This window comes from Microcebus murinus, chromosome 10, assembly GCF_040939455.1.
Source record: "Microcebus murinus isolate Inina chromosome 10, M.murinus_Inina_mat1.0, whole genome shotgun sequence".
NCBI lineage: Eukaryota > Metazoa > Chordata > Mammalia > Primates > Cheirogaleidae > Microcebus > Microcebus murinus.
Genome location: NC_134113.1, coordinates 52,591,663 through 52,609,370, shown reverse-complemented (window position 1 = coordinate 52,609,370; position 17,708 = coordinate 52,591,663). Strand labels below are relative to the sequence as shown.

The following is a 17,708-nucleotide window of genomic DNA, read 5'->3' as shown; positions in this document are numbered from 1 at the left end:
TGAATAGTGGTGATGGTTGTACAACATTGTGAATATACTTAATGCCACTGAGTTGTGCACTTAAAAGTGGTTAAAATGGTTTCATATTATAAATGGTTCTCCATCTCTGTACCTATCAACTCTTCCTGCTTGCTAGAGACTTTCCCTTTTTGCCCTTAAGCAGGTGTGCCTCTCCCTGCGTTAGCAACATGAAGCATGACCTTGGCAACTCCTGGAGTGGCCACACGCCCTGGACCCATCCCAGCCTGAAGAGATGACCTTTTACTGCTCAGTCTTACAGCCTGGGTTCTCTGCTTAGCTCTCCCCAAGTAGGAACAGCAAAATTATTAGGACAGCACAATTATTTATCATGAGTTCTGTGCCTGGGCCTTAAGAGACCATATATAGTCACATAACAGTGGAAGTGACAGCTGTAGACCTTTTCTCTTTTAAATGAATGAGTCTATACTCATATTATTGTTCCTTAAAATAAGAACTCTGGAGACCTTGGGAAAGAATGGTACTAAGCAGTCAGAGTTCTGTTTATAAGGAACATAGTTTCAAGTGTTCTATGAGGCCTAGAAGTCCCAAGTTTTAAAAAGGAGATCATTTTTTTTTTTTGCCAGACGGTTTTAATAATAATATACAGTGCCTCATGTAAAAAGAGGCTTAGCTAATGGCAACCATGAGGTATGTAAGCATGAAAGACACAAGTGTTTATGCTGAGGGTTTTGATTTCAAAAATAAGGCTATGTTTTATGCTATTAGACAGCACGATTCACATTCCATAAAGGTTTTAAAATGTTTTGGAGATATCCATTGATTTACGGGCTTTTGGATTCTTGTAAATAATTACTCCATAATTTCTCAGTCTATATTTGACATGGATATCCAGAATATTCCATCAAGTACTTGCTGCAACCTCATCCTCCCCACCACCTCCCCTCAATACAGACATACAAAATTTGTAAGACCCAAGCAAGGTGCTCCCCTTTCTTGCTACAGTCAGATCACTAACTGTGCTGTCAACCAGAGTTCCATGTTGTTTATTTATTTATTTAGTTTTAATATCTAGGATTATTGTCTAAGCAGCACCATCCCAAGGAAAACGGTCCTTTCCTTGCTATAAACGCTGTCTTTGTATATGAAGGATTCACACACACACCTAAATGATCATTCAGGGTCAGCCTCTGGGTTGTTCTTTAACTTAGGCTCTTACCCAAAAAGAAAGCTACAAAAAGTCAAGAATCCCCCTTCTCTCCCTGAGAGATGTGGGATTCTTGCCTCCCCTCCATCCCAGGCCCTCCCATGTTCTGTTGATCGTAAGAAGCAAAATAATCCCCAATAAGTGTCAGAAGGCAGGACTGCTAGAAGACAGACTGGCTATGATGAACTATCATTTGGTATTACTGAAGCAAAAAATTGTGCGTCATTCACCAAAAGCTCACTTTCTATTCTTATAATTTAGCATCACATTGACAAAGCACAGGGTTAGAAATATAAACAAATTTAGAAAGGAAGAGATCAAATATAGGGAAAAGAACTAAAAGACTGACTTCTGCTTTCCATCAAAGCCTTTTAGCATTATTTTTATTTTAAACTGGGTAGATATAAGAATTTATTTAAAAATCTATGAGATTTTAAACATCTGGGGAGATTCCCATCCATTTTCCTATATTAACACTTCTAAACATTGCACATATTTATCTATCAAAGATGTATTGAGTTCCTCCTCTGCGCCCGCCAGGGCTCTCGGTGCTGAATACAGCGAACTCACCAGAAAAGTCCTGCTCTTAAGAGGCTTATAAAGGGGAGATGACAATGACCAAATAAATGTACAGTACATTAATATACAATAAATATTAAATAACATAAAATATTAAATATTTTTATAACAAACAATATTTTTGCATTTATATAGGAGTCTTCCGAAGGAAAACAATGACCCAAAGAAGCTGTTAGGCTCAAAAGCTTATATACCTTTTTACACAAAGAAGGACAAATTGTGGGGATGTGAGAAGGCAAAGGTCAGGGGCAGTAAACGGTGGGACAGTGACTAGGAAAAATGTGAGGGAAACTAGTGGAAGGTAAAGATTACTGTAGCAGGTTTGTTTTTTACATGTCCATTTCTGCGTTGATGCCCAGTCTCTGATGATAAGAATGTTCTCCTCTTCCTGGTACAGGGAGGGCACCTTTCTCATGAGAAGTTTTCTGACCTGCTTTTAGGTAGAAAGGGGTAGGGCAGTGAGCCCATCCTATCTATGCTGTTTCCCAAGTGCCTTCAGCTCAAAACAATCAGCATGTCAAAGCAGCACATTTTGGGGTGGCATGTTCCAAATCACTTCACTCTTAGGAGAGCATGTCTAAGTGCTCAAGGATCAAAGAAGTGGAGACATTCTAAGCAGAGTGCTCTGCATCCTGCAGTCCTCTTCCCACTGATTTCCAGTTCCTTCCCCACACAGGCTCTCCTTCACAGGAGGCCACACCCACGGTGATAACTGACAACAGTTAACCAAGCTAACCAGTGTAAAATAACCTTCATTTGCAATTCCGATGAGCAAAATTACAGGGTTCAACTGTGAATGTGGGGGAGGAGAACTAAGCTTGAGATCATTATTTCCACATCTAAGATCAGCAGCTGGAAAATACAGTACATCTGTGAAATGACAGTGTCAAAGATACCACCGCTTTGCATGGCAACAGCACACACACAGAAGAGGAACCCTCTCACAGAGCAGAACCAGAGACGTAGTGTGTTTGCCACATACCAGACCAGGCTACCATGGCATTGTGTGTCCAAACGACTGATAAAGGTCTTTGGAAAAAATCTACTGACCCGCAAGGAAAACTCGAGCTGTCTTTCCATTCTTTTTCTTTCATTGGTCAGAAGAATGTGTTCTTTCTCTGAAGAATGACTCCCTCATATAAGTCAAGTATGGAAGGTGGGGAGGGAAGAAATAAATATGGGAGTAAGGAGTTTTCCCAGAAGAAATGGAACATCTCTCTCACATTTCCATGGGATGTTTATTTCTGCATCATAGTCAGTAATTTACTGGAGGTCTTGGCTTCCAACAGAAAGGAGTTAGAATCCTGTATGCCATTCACTGGTTGTGAAGCCTGAGGCAAGTTAGTTAACATTTCTAAGTGTCTGTTTTCTCATTAGTAAGAGGAAACAACAAGAGAAACGAACTGAGAGGACTGTGGTGAGGATTCAATAAGAAAATGCTTATAAAGCACAGCACAGGGCTGGGTATGTGTAAATATTTCATAAATGATAGTCACTGCTGTCATTACTAGGGGGAACTTTCATAAATAATGTTTATCAGATAGAAAAAGTATAAGAATGAAAGAAAACAGTCAACATTAAGAATAATTGTTAGTTGTCTGGGATTTGTCTAACATAAATCTGCTGTAATGCTAAGTATATGACAACTATTTTTTAAAAGAAGCTTATTCAATAAAAAGCACTTAAAAATATCCTTGGTTTAAAATTTCTTAGTATATTAAGATTCATGATAATGTGAATTACTATTTAAGAAAAATACACATCATGAGATTTAAATATAGCATTAATATTTTTAAAGCAAACATTTCTTTTAATATTACCAATAGAAATAATTATTCTCTATACCACAGAAGATTTTCAATAAAAAATTTCAGCAATGAACAATTCATAAGTTTTAAATCACATGCTGTTCTCAGTAGCATGATGAAATCTCATATCATCCTGTCCTATCCCACCTGGAGCATGAATCCTTTTGTCTGCCTTATCCACACTGTCTACACTACCCACCTGTTAGTCACTTAATAGCCCTCTTGCCATCAGGTTGACTGTGGTGGTATTGCAGTTCTTGTGTTCAGGTAACCCTTATTTTACTTGATAATGGCCCTAACGCACAAGAATAGTGATGCTTGCAATGTGGATATGCCAAAGAGAAGCTGTAGTGCTTCCTTTATGCAAAAAGATGAACGTTCTCGACTTAATGAAGAAAGAAAAAAAATCATATGCTGAGGTTGCTAACATCTACCATAAGAACAAATCTTCTGTCTGTGAAATTGTGAAGAAGGAAAAAGAAATGCATGCTAGTTTTGCTGTTGCATCTCAAACTGAAACATACCTCAGTGTGTGAGAAGTGCTTAGTTAAGATAGAAAAGGTATTAAATTTGTGGGTAGAAGACTTGAACAGAAATGTGTTCTGATTGTCGACAGTGTTTTGTGCCGGAAAGCATTGAGTCTGTATGAAGATTGCAGCAAAGGATCCCCTGAAAGGAGTGACACCGAGCCATTTGTTACAAGTAAGGGACAGTTACATAGATTTAGGAATACAGAAGGTCAATGGTAGCCTAATGCTATGTCACAATGCCTACATCATTGACTTGCATCATCTGGCATTATCACAAGAAGGGTTAGTACAGTACAATAAGATATTTTAAGAGAGAGAGAGAGCACATTCACCTAACTTTTATTATAGTATATTAATTGTTCTGTTTATTATTAGTTGTTAATCTCTTATTGTGACTGTGTAAGTATGACTATGCATACTTATAATAAATTAAGCTTTATCATAAGTATGCATGTATAGCAAAAAACATAGTTTATATAGAGCTCTATACTATCTACAGTTTCAGGCATGCACTGGGGGTCTCATGAATAAGGGGATTAAAGGGGGACTATTGCAAATCTCAATCTGAGAACAGGAAAAGATAAAATGAGATGTTGCAGTTGAAGTAGACAGGCAGAAGAAAATGGGACAAATTTCTCCTTCCTTTGCCTTTTGTTCTATTCAGGTCCTCAACAAATTGCACGATGCTCACCCACATTGGGGAGGGCAGATTCGAATATTAATCTCATCTGGAAATACCCTCACAGACACACCCAGAAACAATGTTCAATCTGGGCACCCTGTGGCCTACTCAAGTTGACACATAAAATTAACAATTACAATGACCAAATGGGATTTATCCCAGGAATACAAAGCTGGTTCAATATTCAAAAGTCAATCACCGCAGTCCACCATATTAACAGTCTAAAGAAGAAAAACCACACGGTCATATCAATTGACACAGAAAAATCATTTGACAAAATTCACCATCCACTCATAAAACAATTTTCAGCAAACTAGGAATAGAAGGAAATTTCTTCAGCCAGATAAAAAAAAAAGGTTTATCTACGAAAACCTACACTAGTATCATACTTAATGGGAAAAGACAGAATATTTTTTCCTAAGATCAACAGTAAGACAAGCATATTCTAAAGAATAGGGGTGCATATTTAGGTGACAAAACTCTAGTTCAAAGCAAGGATTGATTATCATCCAATCTAGGATAGCTGTTCCCTCTAGGAAGGGAGGGAGGGAGGCCTTCTGGGGCGCCAACAATAGTTTATTTCTTGACCTAATGGTGCTTTCACGGGTGCTCAAGTCACAAAAATTTGTTAAGTTGTATATTTGTTTCACGCACTTTCCTGTATTTGCATCATATTTCTCAGAAAAAATTGTTGAAGAAAAAATAAGTATTTTTAAAAATGTAATGTTAATTTTATTAGAAGGAATAATTTAGCTCCTGATTCCTCATAACTTCCTATATTTTTAATATTAACACAATTAATAAACAGTTGAATTGCCTTCAAGAGGGTCCATGGTCTCAGGGTTTAGCTACTTGGCATGGAAGAGTAGTCCTGGTTTTCTCATGGAAATGGAAGAGTAGTCCTGGTTTTCTCATCGGCACAGGGAGGAGCGTGTTAGAAAGTGGTCCTTCCTGGCTCTGAGTGGGGCCCACAGCACACTGACAAACACAGGAGCATCAGACATCATCTCCTTAATCTGTTCTCAGCTTCAATCAAACCCCTTTCTGATTGAAAAACAATGTCAGAAATTGGTCTTAATTACCTAAAAGCTTTTTATGTAAGTTCCTTAGGAGATTATTTATAGCAAAGCCATTTAATATGATTAAGATAATTCCATGTGCATTAAAAAAAAAACCTTATTTTAAATTCCAGCTATGACTCAAAATGTCCTTCCTAGTTTTTCAGGTTTCACTTGCTTAAATGGTAATTAAAACAAAAAAAAATTGGGATCAAAGAATTTTGAAAAACAAGCATGGATAGCAAGTTAACAGTGGTGAAAAGTCCCATAATTAATTGTAATTTATATCAGTACCATGCAGAAAATATAAAAGTATGTCGGCAGACTTTAGCAAAAGTACTTGTATTAATAATATTGGGGTTTTTTTCAATAGAAAATAAAGCTCTCTCTTTTTCTTCCCCACATCTCATGGTCTTTTGTTAACATCTCAAATAATTAACCATTTTTTCCCAGCCCCATTTATTGAGCAAGACTTCTTCCCCATTAATGTGTGATACCTCCTTTTTCATAAAACAAATTCTGTGATCTGCTTCTGAGCTGTCATTGATGTGATGAGGCTTGTGCCTGTCCCTTATTGATTTAATTATTGTGGCTTTATAATACACTATGTATGTTAGGAATGTGCCTGCCATCTCTTCCCTTTCATGGATTTTCCCAATTACACTTGCTTCCTCCTTAGAGGAAATTTTAAGGTATTTTGCCAAGTTCCCCAAATTTTAAGGTATGGATTCTGCCTGAAATTATTCTAAGTCTATAAGTTATCTGGGGACAAGTGACCTCTGTACATGTTCTGTTTTGCCATTCATTATCTTGGCATATCTTTCAATTCAGTAAATCATTTTTCTTTCTCTGTAATTTGATAATTTTTTCCCTCCTATAGGCACCACATGTTTTTTCTTCTTTCTTGGGATTTTGATTTGGGGTTTATATTGCTATAACAAATATAATCCATTTCCCTTCCATTAGAGTTTCTAATTGGTAAGTGCCAGTACTGAACACTCTGTATTTTTGTATATGAATTTTGTATTTACTCTATTACTTGTGAATAACCTACTGTGTTGCAGGCCCTGTGCAAGTGCTAATCTTCACAATAACCCTGAAGAAACTGAGATTGATTAATTTATTATTTTGGTAATTTTTCAGTCCATTCTCTGATGTTTTCTCTGAATGCAATTATATTGTCTGCACAAAATGATAACCATGTCTCTACCCTTCCTATAATTACACCTCTTATTTCCTTCCTTTGCTATCTTTCAGGGCAAACTGAACATCATTTAAACCTCCTTTAATGACTTGGGCACATCATTATGGAGACTAGCTACCAGGCATTTGCAGCAATACTAATGAGTTATGTTGAACTGTTGCCCCTAATTGAAACTGCTGTGTCTGCTATTATTTTCCTAGGTGTCACTTCCGTTTACTAGCCTCTGCTCTACCTAGGCTATTCTGTAGTTTCTATTCTGATAAATAATGAGTTGTTAAATCAGTAGGCTTAACTTTTGACTAATTTCCAAGAGAATAAAAGGCAAAATATCTGTGTAGTTGGAGGCTTCTTCTGGAAAGTGGTGTTCATGGCAGCTGTTTTGTGTTCAGAGACACTTTCCTGCTTACCCTGGACAGTTGGGGCTATCAAAAACCTGCCCTCTGGATAAGGGAATGCTTTTATACTAAGTTTTACTTAAAAATCACCAGCATGGGAGTTAGGAAACATGGATTCTCATTTCTATTATGAATCTGAAATATTTGTCACTTCTGCCTTCTGGGTCTCATCTATAAAATGACTAGGAATAGGATGACAATATTAATATCATCCATTTCTATAAGTATCATGTCACAGTTTTCTAAACTGTTTCACATGCTTTATTTCATCTGTTCCTTCTACCAATCTTTTGTGATCAGGCCAGGAACTGTCATTGCCATTTCACAGATAGGAAACACTGAGGCCCAGGAGACTGGGTTGTACAGACTCACAGCAGTTTCTAAAGATTGAGCCTGAGCCTTGGTCTGATGTTTTCTAGTTCACTGCTCCTTTCTCTACTGTGCTCTCTTTATGCCTTAAAATCCATCAAAGCAAATTCTCCTAGATATTACTACTTAGCTGGCAAACCTACCATTGATAGATTTCATCAGGCTTTACGGGGGTATTGAGAATATTCTCCCCCATCCTCCACTATCAGCACCCAAACCTGGGGTATTCCCAGTCTCTAGTATAGTTTTTTCCCCCAAGAGTGGACTAATTCCTTATTCCCAGGGCCTGGGGTCTGGTTTTCTGGGAGGGGGTATGTGAGGAGTGTAGGGTCAATTGTAAAGTTAGAGGGCACGGTCCCCAAGATGTTCCTCCATTCTGACACCAACTGCAATTTTACAAGGTTCTCAAAATCACCCTCTGATTTGGTATTCTCTGGAAACACAGAACTCACTGAAAACTGTTATCTTCACAGTTACGGTTTATTACAGGGAAAAGATACAGGTTAAGATTGGCCAAAAGGAGACACAGCCAGTCCAGAAGGGTTCCAAATGCAGAGCTTCTGTTGTCTTTTCCCCATGGAGTCAGGATATGTGTGACCTCAATATGTGATACTGACGTGTGACGACACAGAGTATTGCTAACTAAGGAAGCTCACCTAAGCCTTGGTGTCCAGTCTTTATTGGAGCTCCATTATATAGGCACGATTGATTGATTGGCTGGTTGATCTCAGTCTCCAGGCCGCTGATACTGGGTGACCCAACACCTCCACCCAATGTCACATTGTTGGTCTTTCTGGAAAGACCAGCCCCAGGCCTAAGGCCAGCCCCTGCCCTAAATTGCTCTGACTACCCTCTGTGACCCACAGCCACCAAACAGAGAAAGACACTAGACATTATCTTCTAGAAGCCAAGGACAAAAGCCAGAGCTCTTTTAGAGAGGGTTAATTCTTCACTACACAGTGTGCAGTCAGGAAGAGAACTCAAGGGCTTCAGCTCAGGGGCTTAGACTTTGTGAAAAGAGAATTTGCACTGGCTGCACCTGAAAGGCAAAGGAAAATGGGACTCACCCCACAGTAGGGAAACAGCCCTTCACCAATCAGTAACACAAACAGAGTACTCCAGGAGGCCTTGATTCTCTAATCAGCAGCTGAAATCACGCTGAGGAAATTGCACTTAATGTGTCATCCACATTTCATGGAGACCCAAATTTCATTTCAATGTAAAACAAAGACAGCAGAGAGTATCCTAGTGAAATGAGCCTCTCTTCCAATCACGCTGCTCTTTCCCTAGTACTCAAAATTCCCACCCTGTTGCGAAGTTACCCCACATCACCTTCCCAGCTAGCAAAACTCCCATCAGAGAACATCAACTATTTTTGGCATGCTTCTTCAGTACATTTCAGACATGAAGTCCGTCAATGAGCAAGAAAGGGCCTACTTGGTGGCAGGCACTGGGCTAACATTGCAAAGGCAAAACAGCAATGTGATCGCTCAGGGACCGGGCGGTCTAAAAGGACAGGGAAAATACACACACAGATAACCCAAGGGTGGAGAGGGGAGATGGCGCCACACAGACCTACCAGGAAAGGAAATGAAAAGTTTCTCCCTCAGAACCTGGGCAACAGGTCCCTGCCTGCCCTTTGCAAGGTCGAGAAGCCTTCCCCTTGTGACCTAGTCCTGGAACATTTATTTTTCTTTGAAATCAGCCCTTTTTCTTTGGAAATTCCAGCCCCAAAGTCCAATGTGGAATGCGTTTCCACTGGGTCAGGTTTCCCTAGCCGTGCCTTCTGCTGGACCTCTCAGGCTTTCTACAATGCCAGTGGTGGATGGCAGTGGATGACAAAATCAGTTCCAAAGTAGGGAGTGATTGTTTTATTTATGAAATTCCTCACTGGAGTTTTCATAGTTAATGATTTTTTTAAGCCAATAAATGGTTTCTAATAACACAACATGTGGTTAAGGCGGGAGTAGGAGGTGGGGCGACAGGGAGCTCCTACATTAGAAACGAGACTCAGAAGCCCTGTGTTAGACGGTATGCGAATCTTGGGCAGTCACTTGGTTGCTGCTTCAGTTTTCTCATCTGTAAAAAAGCAGCCAAGAGCTCAGGCCACCCACCCCAGCCTCACATTAACTGTGCACACTACCAGGTCAATTTTTCAAAACTCTAATTTCCCACCAGGTTAGCCTTTGCTCTTAAATGGTTGGAAATAGATTTCCTTCCATGCCCTCAGTCTAGCTCCAAAATGATCTGCTCAAGCTAGTAAACCTGATCCAGCCCTACCACCCAAGCTCATTTTTCTCCACACCTCAGCGGAATGAATTCTCACCTAGGTCAATGTCCTCCAGCCAGAGACCATGAGGAGCACCCTGTATATGTTGAATTTATTACTCACAGTGTGAAAGAACACACATCCTGGGGTGTCTCAGTAAAAGGGTGTTAGAAAAGACTTGTTATGAGACAGGCTTATGTTTACTGATTTGGGGGAGAGTTCAAGGGAGCCGGGCTTTGCTCTGCATTGGCTGCTCTCAAGAAGGCGAGGCAATTCTATGATTAGGATGTTAATAAATGTTATCTACAGGGAGGGCAGACTCGAGGGAAGCTAAAGCTGCAATTGGTGCAGAGGCAGTTGTCACTCACATAACCTGGGGGAGAGGAGGTTTGGTGTTTTGTGGCTTGGGCAAGTCTCACATTCAGGCAAGACTGCCGAGTGGTTTTGTTTTTATCTTGATCCATCACGGTCACAGAGTGGCCTTGTCTGATGTGGGTGTTTTATGAAATTGTTTTCCTTTGTCAGAAAACACCAAAGCCTAGCTGTCAGTTACAGGCCAGCTCAAAGCAGCACCCACACTTACTGATATTAATAGCACCGGGCCAGCTCTTGGATGTCAGGGCTGCTTTTTCCCTTATTGTGGAGGGTCTCCTTGCCATCTTCTGACCACGCCACTTACCTCAATCCTCTGAAACAGGACTAGGTGAGGCAAGCAGGGTGCAAGATTTAGGACAAACTCATTCTCAGGTGCCAGCTCTGTCCTTGCACGACCCTGAGAAGGGGGTGTCTCCTCAAATTTTGTGCATTACCCCCCTGGACGGCCTCACCTCTGTCTCACTCTGCAAAATCTTTTAGTGCTGTCTCTGCCATTCATTCTCCCTCCCTGCACCCTAAATCCCACCCAACTGCTTTCCAAGACCAGACACAATTTCCCTTCTCTGACTGGTAATGCTGTCCTGGTCATAAGAAGTGCAGTCCCTAAGTATTTGCTAACTGCTTCGTGTGGATTTGCTTGGTTTCTCCAATGGCACTGTAAATCTGAGCCTGGTTGGTCCTTTCTCATCATTCACATCTCAGTCTAAATGTGCCCCTGAGAAAGGACTTCTCAGCCCACCATAGCTAAACTACTGTATGCCTAACCCCAGTCATTCTCTCTCTTCACCTTGTTTTATTTTTTTCATCCATTGATCACCATCTGAATAATTTTTATTTGTTTACGTGCTATTTTCTGTTTCCACCAGTGCGCCAATGTCAGTTCTATGACACAGGTAAGTATTTGTCTGTCTTGTTCATTCCTGTATCTCCAGGGCTTTGATGTGTTTATGTTTTCAACAGTCAATATGCATTTGTTGCAATTGCATGAGATATTCATGTATGAGATATACATGTATGAGATATAGTTAGTGCGCTCAGTGCATATGTTGGGGGCACAAGGGAGGGATATTGGACTAAAACAGCAGAATCATCCTGGCCTCATATATGGTTAATAATGCAAGTTTAATCAGTGCTCGAATGATTTTGGTTTCAGCAACTATGTTTTAGCAGATTAAAAGCACAGGCTCACACATAAATACTATCAATTAATGCTTTTATTGCCAATCACTTAAACAGGCCTAATAACCCTAAGTAGACTAATTCAAGTTGCCACATACAATTAGCAATTACACTGTACTCTAGAAAAGTGAATTATGAAATTCAGAATTTTTGCCCTAATTATTTCAAATTCATGAAGTTTTACAATTATAAGTTGTTGAGGACTCTATTCAAAACTTAGTTCTTAACTCAAGACTTCCTGAAGAATTTTAGATGATGAGGCTGGAATAGAAATGACAATTTGTAGGGAAGGAGGTATGTCAAACACATTTTTATTTGTTTGTTCAGGTCGTCCCTTACTTTTTTTTAATGATCTTATGGGGCTTTTTATAGTTGTTTGTGCTGAGGGAACTTCTATTTTTTATCACCTGACCCGACTTCTACATTGGTTGAATTCTGCTGATGTTTATCAGGCAAATGCATAGAGTTCACAGCACCAAACCAGGTAGGAGTCAAGCTACCGACTGTCTGTCTCTACTCCTGGGATAAGTGGCCATTGTCATCCTTGTGCCTCTTTGTACTTTAGCCAAATGATCCCTTTGGCTTTTGACTTACCTGGAATCTGCTGCTTACACTGTTTAGCCTTTGTTGACATTCAAGATCTGGGAGCGGAAAAAAATTGGTTGCTGGTATTTGTGAAATATAAAAATCCTTACCTACCTTCTTTGGTTGAAATGGTTCTAGATTGCAAAGTACTGAATCTGGCTGCTCCCTTATGTAAGGCAATACAATGGAACTCTGTCTAAGCACGGAAGTGGGTCCGGAAGGCTGCCCAGTTTGCCTCTGGGGAAGAAGTAGGATTTGAGAAATAGCTTCAAGGGAGACTTTGGCTTATCTTTACTGTTTCAACTTTTCATAGGGAGAATATATTCATATGTCATTGATATAATTAAAATATTTTTTTAAAAAGCAAGTTTAAATGAGAGAGAAAATGCAAAATAAGTGTCGTGGTTTCAGTTCTATATCAAGGCTGAAAGTAAGAGAAAAATCTCAATTCTCAGTGAGCTTGTACATATTTTCACGAAACTCACAAGCAGAGGAGAGATAGGAAGCATTCCTGGAAGGCTCTGGTGATTCTGTGTGAGCTGTCTATTCACAGCGCATGTCTTACCGATGGATGGATGACTCATAGTCTGCAGCTTGTTCCCCAGCCACTATCAATTCTCAACCAAAATTTTGCATCTCTTCCCAGGGCTTCCTGCCCCCTATCCCATGAGCTGCCATCTTGTGGCACTGCCATGTTGTGGTCTTTTCTGCTGCCAACCTGATGTTGGTGGGAGATCAGTTTTTGTTCTCATCAGCCACTGCCAACATGTCAGTCACAGTGCCTGACACATCCCTGGCCATTCCTGAAGACACTAGGTCTGCCCACAGCTTTCCTGGGGTGACTAAACCTGGCTGGACCCCCAATCAAGGGCAGCTAAAACCTGTAGGCTGTGAGATATTCTGGCATGAAGACCCTTTCCAAACAAGATGAAGCTGGCTTTGGCAATCTAATCCTCAGGAATTAGAATGAAGACACACAGAGAATGGGACGGTTTGCAGTGCACATTGTTGTTGAGAATATTGGAAAAGAAAGACTACTTGAAGGAGGTTGGTGGGAGGGGGCATGAGAGGCTGCAAACAAGTAGGAGTAGAGAGGGAGGGAGCAGAATCAGTGGGCAGACAGTCGGTAAAAGAATGTGAGTAAAAGGTGGGAACACCAGTGGATAATGAAAGAGAAACAGAGACGCAGTTATGCCCAAGAGTTAAGCACTCTTGGGGAGTAAATGGTTTTGTCAATGGTGGGTGGCCCTGCAGAAGACCCAGAAACCCCACCACCTGCACACCCAGAACTGTCCTGGCATCTCAGTGACTCAGTGACTCAGCATCTCAGTGACTTTCTTATTCCAGTCTCCTTGAGGCCTGGCTGTGATGCTTTCTGAAACCTGGTGGTTTTGCTTTTCCTGGGTTCTCTGAGACTTTGCCATGAGATCACTATTTCCTCATTTCTAAAGGAATAGGCACAGCACATTCTTCATTATTTGAGGTGACCTTAGTCTTATTCTTAAAATCAAGAGAACCTAATTCGAATGGTCAGTTCGCCACACAGGTGTCCCCTCACTACACAAGGCAGAATGGGGACAGCTGACCAGAGTGGGAAAGACATGGCCTTCAAGCAGACAGGTCTGGGTTTCAATCCGGGATCTGCCAAATGTGAGCTAGGAGACTTTGGGCAAGTGACTTAACTACTTCTGAGACTTGGCCTTTCAATCTTTAAAAGGCTACGGCTCAGGATTGCAGTGAGACCCAACAATGGTTTACGTAAGGAGCTGGCCTGGCTCCTGACACAGACTTAGCACTTAGTACAAGTTCATACCCTTCCTTCTTCTTTCTGGACACTTTCTGTCTTGCACAATAAAGCCCAACCCACCCTGCCCCCTCCAGTAGCAGCAGCTGTGGTTAAAATTGTCTGCTTCCTGTCTCACTGGCTTCTGCTGTTTAATTGTTTTGTGCTTACATGTAATACTTACAGAGTGAAAGTCAATCTGACCAAAGTTGTACACACAGAATTTTGGGTTAGAGTTTGGACCCATTTCACTGGATACCTATCAAGAGTTAATTAGGAGAAAATGTACGAAACCCTACAATGCAATCAATTGGGCAGGGCAGGGGAGGGGAGGAGAGTTACTCTCTATATACCTACACCCTGCCAGCCTGCCATCAACAAATATGTCCTGAGTAGCCATCATGCAGAAATAGGAGGGCCACAGCATGACACACAAAGAAATTGAAGTACACAGTGATTGAATCCCAGCACATTTATATCAGGTTTCACGTATTTAAGATTTGCAAATTTGTGCTGGATATTTGAACAGTGTGATAAATATTGTAAGAGTAGTGCTTAACTCTCTTTACCAGGTCTTAACTAGGACTCACTGGGATTTCATCTAGACATTTCCTGAATTTTGCTATAGTGTCTTCCTCCTAGACCAAGGCTCATTAAACGCTGGTGGACGGATGACTCAATAGCTGCTTTAGATGCTTTGGAAATTGGCAAACATCTGTCAATCTTGCTGAGCTAAACTGGAATATTACTATGTAGAAAAATATATGGAAGTATTGTCATTATGGTGATATTAAATTATCCTAAAATCATAAATTTAAGAGGCATCCAAACACACATTCTTCCCGAGAACAAATCCTGCCTGTTTTCTCTGCTTGGACGTTTTTTACCTACAAGCCTACAGACTATAATTTTTGAAAAGGGACTGTATAAATCTTTCTGAAGCTGTTCACTGTAAATTCTTTATTTTCTACTAATCTCAGAAAATTGGCTCTCTCTGCCCTGCTGATCTCTTTCTCTCAAAACAAAACAAAAAGAAAACATAGCCCAGAAAACTGAGCATCCTCTATAATCTAATTAGACAATGCAGAAATATTGACATTCTACAAGCACTGTCAATTATTTCTTAAACATGAAAGGCAAATGTAAGTATAATTATTTTGTCAGCTTCAAGATCTGCCTTGGAAAAATACAAACCACACCATCAACAACTCTGTAAGGACAATGAAATGAGGAAAAGTTTTTCATGAATAATCAATGAGAAAACTTGACGGATAAGTCACTCTTCCTACTATATACAAATGTTCTCCCAAAATATATATGTTAGAAAAATCAGTATGAATCCCAACTTAAGTAAAAAATAATGTCCCTTCTGCAAGAAGATCAGTATGGCTCTCAGTTAAGTAATGGAAACTTGGGCAAAGTAGAGATCTAGAACTGAAAATAACATTTATATTCTTTGGAAGCACTTGTCATCTGTCATGTAACAGACAAAACATGTTCTGTACCTTTGTCTAGAAAGTTGGGCAGAACCTATTTCAATCAGCAAAAATGTTGTTAGTTTAGAAAATGAAATGACAATTTTCACATTGAAACCCTTCATGTGAGAAGTTCTACAGCAAGGAGCAATCCAAAATAGCTTGCCTATGTGGCATCAAAATGCCAGTACCCAAGGGAAGAAAACACCTCATCAAGCAAAAGGTCAAGTTAAACTAGGAGAATAGGACATGGCATATAATTACCATCTCCCAACTTGACATTTAGTTGTTAGGTAAGTACTGTAAGGCAAGATAATAGACGAAATGGAACACCACAAAGAGGAAGAATAAAAATGACTAAAATTGTTCAAGAAAGAGAATGACTAGAATCTACACCATGAATCAGGTGTTATTATAATACACATTATAATGAAATCCAGTTACTTATGATTAAAGGACTTGGCACGGGGACTAAGACACACCATTTTCTCTAATTTTACTTCATTTTTTAAAAGATATTTTTTATTCTTTTTTCTCCTTATCCCAGTATGCCTCACAAAATAGCCAAATATACCTCTGTAAAGGAAAAAGGTAAAATAATGCTAATTTTGTGAATTCCTCTTCTTCAAGTCCACTTCATTTTTAAGACACATTTTTCTTCTGTCATCATTAAAAGTTTAAGAAATTGTCGTATGCTCATAAGAGGTCAGAATGTCTACCAGCTAGCACCGCAAGCCTCTTTCCTCCTGCTTCTGCTTCTGCTGTTCTTTCTTTCTCTGAGAGAAGACCTGTTCCGTTGCCCTTGGCCACCCATCCTGTACTGTGCTGGGTTTGGCTTGCTTCCTGCGCCTCTGTCCTGCCTGGAGTGATTCCAGAGGGCAGACGAGTCTTACAATCTCTTCCTCACTTTTCTCAACTCCCCCAGTGCAGTTTGATCATGTCAGAGGCTTTCAAAAGACAGTGATAGAAAGGAAATCTATCAAACGGTTCAGCTACCCAGGTTCTCCCCTCATTGTTAGGGACGCTTTCCCTCTAGAATCCTTACTCTTCTTTTTCTGTATCTCAGGCAACAGTGATACCGTCTCGTCCATCAAGAAGCCATACAAGGAACCTTGAGTTTTTCCCCGAAGTCTCTCTGTTTTCTGAGAATACTTTTGTTGTATGTCCCTTCCAGTACCCTTAAAGAACAGCAGTGTGGGTGCTGTCTCTATGGTACCCACCTCCTTTCTCCTTGTAGCTGCTTTTGAGCTCAACAAAGAGTCACTCTCTTTCTCTCTCTCTCTTTGTTGAAAGAATCATCTTGCCTGAGCAGATAAACTGGCTGGCATGATAAAGAGCTCTGTGAAAAGACAAGCTTTATTTTTATTCAACGAGATTAATCTGATTAATTATAACGCTATTATTTTTAAAAACAGCTCATCAAGGAGACAAGCAGAGTGATATAAACAACAGCTTCAGGACATTTTAGAGTTGCAAAACATAGTCACAGCACTTCTGATTATTATCTCCAGGAAACTGGAGCCCAGAAAGCTGTGCTATCCCCAAATTGTCAGATTTTTCCACTACATCTGACCATGTAGAGCAGGACCTTCCCTCCACAGAGAGCTCTCCGTGAGTGCTCTTGTTCATTTCTCTCTGCCTGGGTGTGGTTATTAATTAACTAATGAGTTCAATGATTTGCTAATTTATTCAATTCACTGCTGGCTCCAAAACCCCACTGCTCATTCCCCAAAGGATTTAAGGTGGAATGTTATTATTCACGGGGAAAAACAAAGGGACAGTCTTGTTACTCAGCATTTTCTTCACAAAACCCTTTGTCCCAAGGCTGGGTGTCTGCTCCTTATCTCTCCCAGCCCAGGAGCAGGGCCTGTTCTCTGGAGACCGCCCTGTCTTCCTCTTCTGGGCAGCTTTGAAGTGTCTGGTTAGAGCCAGTTTGGATGGCCCTTCCCTCCTGTGCCTCCACTCTGAAAGATAAATGGTTTAGAGCTATCTCCTCTGAGCTTAAAACCCATGTGTGCAAAACATCTGATTAAAAAAAAAGAGAGAAATTTCAAGCAGCTTCCAAGTAGCCTTCCCTAGAAATAGACTATGTGTCCGTGCATTTAAAATGAAGGCACATCGTCGAAAGTCAGGGCTCGGGCTTAGGCCTGCCTGCCACAGTTTGTTCACAGAATCTGAAACTGGTAGGTGGAAATTTTTCCACAGGTTTCCCACTCAGCATCCACTTGTTT

At 40.3% G+C, this 17,708-nt stretch overlaps 1 protein-coding gene across 1 annotated transcript in view; it reads right to left on the bottom strand.

Annotated features, from left to right (window-relative positions):
• The window catches only part of PCED1B (PC-esterase domain containing 1B), a 214,286-nt gene that overhangs the window by 26,331 nt on the left and 170,247 nt on the right, over positions 1-17,708 (bottom strand). The window lies entirely within an intron of this gene.